This window comes from Triticum aestivum, chromosome 3A, assembly GCF_018294505.1.
Source record: "Triticum aestivum cultivar Chinese Spring chromosome 3A, IWGSC CS RefSeq v2.1, whole genome shotgun sequence".
NCBI classification, from domain to species: Eukaryota; Viridiplantae; Streptophyta; class Magnoliopsida; order Poales; family Poaceae; genus Triticum; species Triticum aestivum.
Genome location: NC_057800.1, coordinates 192,204,336 through 192,210,791, shown reverse-complemented (window position 1 = coordinate 192,210,791; position 6,456 = coordinate 192,204,336).

The following is a 6,456-nucleotide window of genomic DNA, read 5'->3' as shown; positions in this document are numbered from 1 at the left end:
TCGGCCGGAACGCCCACGTTTACGTGGACGACGTGGTGGTGAAGACGGAAAAGTGAGGAACACTGCTGGAAGACCTCAAGGAGACCTTTGAGAACCTGCGCCGGTTCTAGATCAAGCTCAACCCCGAGAAGTGTGTCTTCGGAGTACCAGCCGGCCAGCTGCTAGGTTTCCTGGTCTCTGAACGCGGCATAGAATGCAACCCAGTAAAAATCAAGGCCATCGAGAGAATGGAGGTACCCAGCCGACTGCTGGATGTGCAGAAGTTCACCGGCTGCTTGGCGTCCATCAGCCGATTCATCAGTCGGCTGGGCGAGAAAGCTCTCCCCTTATACCAACTCATGAAGAAGACCACTTTTTTCGAGTGGAACCATAAGGCGGACGAAGCTTTCCACCAGTTGAAGAAGATGCTAACTACTCCACTCGTCCTGGCGGCTCCGACTCCCAAGGAACCTATGCTCCTATACATCGCCGCCACCAGCCGAGTAGTCAGCACAGTCATTGTAGTAGAGCGCAAGGAGGAAGGCAAGGTGCTACCTGTCCAGAGACCGGTATATTACCTGAGCGAGGTTCTGTCGGCCTCCAAGCAGAACTACCCTCACTACCAGAAGATGTGCTATGGCGTGCACTTTGCTGCCAAGAAATTGAAGCCTTACTTTCAAGAGCATCCAATCACAGTGGTCTGCACGGCTCCACTTGCCGAGATCATCGGTAGCCGAGATGCCTCTGGTCGAGTGGCCAAGTGGGCCATAGAGCTGGCTCCTTACACCATGTACTACCAGCCCCGCACCGCTATCAAATCACAAGCACTGGCCGACTTCCTCATCGACTGGGCCGAGACCCAGTACCTGCCTCCAACACCCGACTCCACCCATTGGAGGATGCACTTCGACGGCTCCAAGATGCGCACCGGCTTGGGTGCCGGCGTCGTCCTCACCTCTCCCAAAGGCGACAAGCTCAAATATGCACTGCAAATCCATTTTGCCGCCTCCAACAATGTGGCCGAGTACGAGGCGCTCATTCACGGGCTTCGGCTTGCCAAAGAACTTGGCATCCGCCGGATCTTGTGTTATGACGACTCGAACTTAGTGGTCTAGCAGTCATCTGGCGACTGGGACACGAAAGACACAAACATGGCGAGCTACCGTTTCCTCGTGCAGCAACTCAGGGGTATTTCGAAGGGTGTGAGTTCCTCCATGTGCCAAGAAACGACAACGACCAAGCAGACTCCTTGGCACGAATCGGGTCTACCCGCCAAGAAATACCATCTGGTGTCGCCCTTCAACGCCTCCTCAAGCCGTCTGTCAAGCCTTCACCAGAATCAGACTCCATTTTTGTGCCGGCTCCTCCCAAAGATGGCGGATCCGACTCCAGAGCTCCGGCAGTCGGAACGGGGACTTTGGCGGGCGACTCCAAAGCTGCCACAGTCGAGCCCCGCCCGGGGACTGCGGTGACGGACTCGAAGATTCCAGAACTCGGCCCAAGGACCGCGCCAGTCGGCCTGGGGACTTCATCAGCCCAGCAAGCGGCTGTTGACTCCAGCCCGCCGCCTCCTAGCCCAGTCGCCCTCGTCCAAGTCGTAGTTCTGGTAGTCGAAGAAATAGTAGCACCCTCATGGGCCCAGCCCATCCTCAAATTCCTAGTGAACAAAGAGATACCAACTGATGAGGCCTCAGCTCGGCAAGTACAACGCCGGGCGGCAGCCTATACCATAATCAACAGAGAGCTGGTCAGGCGCAGTGTCACTGGTGTCTACCAGTGCTGCGTAGGGCCAGAGCAAGGCCAGGCGATCCTCAAAGACATCCATCAAGGCAAATGCGGCCACCATGCGGCTTCAAGAGCACTCGTCGCCAAAGCTTTTCGACATGGTTTCTTTTGGCCGACTGCCTTGGAAGAGGCCAAGGAGTTGGTCCAAAAATGCAAAGGGTGCCAGAAGTTCAGCTCCAAGCCGCACCAGCCGGCTTCCGCGCTCAAGACCATCCCCACTGCTTGGCCTTTCGCAATTTGGGGTCTAGACATGGTGGGACCATTCAAAACAGCACGAGGTGGTCTAACTCACCTACTTGTCGCAGTGGACAAGTTCACCAAGTGGGTGGAAGTGAAGCCAATTAAGAAACTGAACGGTTCGACTGCCGTGACCTTCATCACCGATATCACAATTCGGTACGGCATACCACACAGCATCATCACCGACAATGGCACAAATTTTGCCAAAGGCGCCTTGGCCCGTTTCTGCGCAACACAGGGCATCTGACTGGACCTAGCTTCCGTTGCCCACCCGCCGTCAAACGGCCAAGTGGAGCGAGCAAACGGCCTCATCTTGTCCGGCATCAAGCCTCGGTTGATCGAGCCTCTGGAGCGCTTGGCTGGCTGCTGGCTCGACGAGCTGCCAGCCGTCCTCTGGAGTCTGCGCACGACTCCAAACAAGTCAACCGGCTTCATGCCCTTCTTCCTCGTCTACGGTGCCGAAGCCGTCATCCCAACGGACATAGAGTTCGACTCCCCATGAGTCACCATGTACACCGAGGAGGAAGCAGAAGAAGCACAACAAGACGGCGTCGATTTGCTGGAAGAGGGCCGGCTGTTGGCACTCAGCCGGTCCAGCATCTACCAGCAGAGCCTGCGCCGATACCACAACAGGAAGGTCAGGCCAAGATTTTTCCAAGAAGGCGACCTTGTGCTCCGGCTGATCCAGTGAACAGCCGGCCAGCACAAGCTGTCGCCACCTTGGGAAGGCCCTTTCATCATCAGCAAAGTACTAGGCAACGATTCCTACTACCTGATCAACGCTCAGAAGCCCCGAGCATGCAAGAGGGACGACTCCGGCAAGGAGACAGAGCGGCCATGGAATGCAAATCTTCTCTGAAGATTTTACAGTTGATGCAGTATGTACCACGCTACCTTTTGTATTAAAGTACCAAGACTTCGGGACCCCCGAGACGAGCTCGGGGACTGCCCTCTTTTGTCTGTATGATAAAAATTATGCCTACAAGTATGTTACTCTTTGTCATGCCGCTTGGCACCGGGCTCGACAAGTCGGCCCGGGGACTTGCCACCTTGCACTATGAAATGCTTCCTGCAGCCGGACAAGTAGTGTGTAACACCTAAGCCATCTTCTGTCAGAAGCCGCAGCTCGCAGAGCGACTGTACGGTGGGTAGAGGTAAGGTAGAATGGGTGCTCGCACAAAAAATGGCTAAGGACTCAAAGCGTAAAACATAGCTGAAGACGGCTTCCAACCTGTCTCGCAAACCGACTCTCGGACAGTCAGATTGTCGTTTTCTATCCAACTTGCTCAAACAATCTTGAAATTGGCTAAGTACTTGCTTTCCCAAAGTAGCCTAGCACTTGATCCAGCAACAGTCTGTAGAGCGGCTGTCTGATTGGCAAGGCAGGCAACTAAGAGAAAGCGGCAAAGGAAAACAGCCAACAGAACAATGAGCAAGAAAAGATATATATATATATATATATATATATATATATATATATATAACATAGGCCCTTGGCCGAATTGTTGAGTAGAGGTTCAAAATACACCCCGCGGGTGGAATTGTGCGAATTAACAAGTTCTTCAAAAGACTACTGAAGCAGATAAAACAAAAGACACAACGGCAGCTTAGGAGGCGGCAGACGGATTCGGGGGGTCCGAGGAGGCGCCAGCGTTAGGCGTCGGGGCGGTCGGCCCGCTAGTCTCGGCTTGATCGTCTCCGGCAGCAGTCGGGTCGGTCGCACGTGGCTCATTGTTGGAGGCGTGGTCGGCTGAGGCTGGCCATCTGCTCCGTCTTCTGGTGCCTCCGCCTCGCCCTCATCCTCCGCCTCGTCCTCCTCCTTGACGCTGGAGCCAATCACCTCCGCCGAGTCTTCGCCGTAGTCTGGGTTCATCCCAAACCACTCCGGCGGTACCTCCTCGCCGTATTCAGACCGCTCGGGGACGAAGATGCTTGTGTTGGTGTACTCGGCGATCACCGCAGCACGCTTGACGAGGGCGTCTTCGGCAGCCGCCAGCTCCGGCTGGGCCTCCGACCGAAGCGTGGCCAACCGGTCTAGATCCAGCCCCGGGTACCATGCCTTGACGAACTCCAAGGCCCAGCGCGCTCCAGCCCGGGCCGAAGAGCCCTTCCAGGCCTCGAGGCGACCGGCCGCGACCTCCAACCAATTAGCCGTCAGGCTGGTGGTGCACGGAGCCTGCATATCTGGCCAAAGGGCGGAAATCACCTGGGCACCGACGCGCTGAAGCCGGTGCAGCATCCGGTGAGCCGGCCGGAGGCGAGCCTCGATGCTCAAGATGTGCTCATCAAGAGTTTGGGGGGCATCGGCGGCGATCTCCGCGCCCTCCGCCCTCCGACTTTCACGATCAGCCTCGATGGCTTGGATAGCGGCCTGCGACTGCCCAGGGAAGAAGTCTGCAAAATACACAAAGAAATGAAAAGGCAAGTCAAAAACCAGGAGTCGGCACGATCTAAGTCGGCAGCTCAAAGAAAGAAAATAAAGAGACTCACCATCAACGATGTCTTCAATCTCGTGGAAGCCGGAGGACAGCAGCGCCTCCTTGTCAGACCAGGAGGAGCGCTCGCTCACGAACTCGGCCAAGAGGGCGGTTTCCGTCTCCTCCGCCTCCCTCTACGACTTTGCAAGCAGCTCCTTCTGCTCTGCCAACTGAGTGGCCAGCAGATCGCGCTCTGCGGCGAGCCTGCTGCACTCCTCCCCTTTGGCGAGCAGGGCGGAGTTGGCTTTGCTCAGCTGCTGTTGAAGAGCAGCGTTGGCTCCTGAAGGAAAGGAAGAAAGACAACAGTCGTCAATAAAGTAGGTCGCCGGGGAGATCCGGCCCGACTGCTCAGCAGTCGGCCCGAATCTCGGGGACTACAGCCCGCGGGTGCGCTAGCGCGCCCCTGCAGAGAAGAAAAAAGAGGGAAGGACTTACTCCGTCTCTCCGCCAAGTCAGCGGTCCGCTTGCCCAGCTCTTCAACATTACGGTTGAAGCAGTGACGCGGAGGTTGTGGTAATCCTTCAACAAGCATTTCAGACAAAGTTAGTACCCAGAAGTTCATCAATTGGAGTTCCGGGCCGCCTGCTCAGCAGCCGGCCCGAAACTCGGGGTCTACACCCAGTGGGTGCGCTGGCGCACCCCCATAGAGAGGAACAAGAAAAACAAAGGCCCAAAGAAAAAACATACCCGGACGGCTACCCGCGATGCTAGGAACGCCTTGGTGCAACTCTGGAGGGCGTCGCCCTCAGCGCGGAGCTTCGCCTGGACGTCCAGGAGCGCCCGGTTCAGCGGCCTTGTGCCGCCTCCTCGCACCCACCCAACATGTGCGGCGCTCGTCGCTTCAGCGTCTGGAGCCGCCGAGCTGGCGGTGCCGGCTTCCAGGGGGCGGGGTGCCGAAGTCGCCTTCTCCAGACGACGGTGCGCTGGCGAGCCGACCTGGAGGAGTAGCCTCGCCACGGCCTCATCTTCGGTCGGCGGCACCGGAGGGTCCGCTGGCTGCTCGCCTTGCACGCCTTCAGACGGCGGCGGAGGCGGCTGCGGAATGTTCGCGCCCGGAGTAGAGGGCTCACCGCCTTCCCTCTCCTCGACGAGGTTCTCCCTGCCGGCTTCTCCAGTCTGCCCCGTGAAATCAGGGGGCGGCGGCACAGAGTTCAGCGGGGTAACAAGCAAGGCTGACTAGCGGCGTGCGGCTTCCTCAGCCTGCTGCTTCGCCGCGGCGGCGGCTTCGGCCTCCGCTAGTTTTTTCTTAGCGGAGGCCTCCGCCCTGTCGGCCTCCGCCTTCTCCAGGCAGAGGGCTTCTTCTTCGTTGCGCTTCTCCTGCGCATTCCGCTCCGTCGCCTCCTGGAGGTCGGCAGCGGGGTCTATCCGCCGAGTGGTGGCGGGCATCCCCGCTGACCCCATGACGGAGGCGGCGGCGACCCGCTCAAGAAAGAGGGGAGCCCTGAAGAAAGAGGGGCGAGCAGAGACTCAGACAAAACACGAAGAAAGAATACTTATGTAGAGACCAACGACGGCTTCTTCACTTCCTTACGGAAGCGGATGGCCTTCGCGGCTGCCTCGTCCTGCCGGGTCGCGGCAGCCGAGCCCTTGGGCTTCTTCGGCCGGCTGCCGAACAAAGTCGGCACAGCCCGGCGCTTCTTGCCGCCGCCTGGAGCGCCCGACGCGGCAGAAGAGCCCGCGCCCGGCTGGCTGGCTCCTGGCCGATGGCGAGGGGCGACTCCTCCCTCAGCGTCGTCTTCAGGCCAGTCGGCGAAGGTAGCCGAGGGCCTGAAGTCGCCTGTCGTCCCTCCTCCTCCCTCGGCGTCGTCTTCCAGAGCCGCCGCCCCCAGATCGGGGTCGTCGACGTCGCTCTCCGCCCGGTCAGCGACGAACTCACGGGCCAGCCCCGAGGTGCCGGCTGGTGGGTGAAGAAGGGGATTCTAACCAAAGCCGACTGATCAGAACAAAACTCGGCAAGAGGAAGACAATCCAAAGA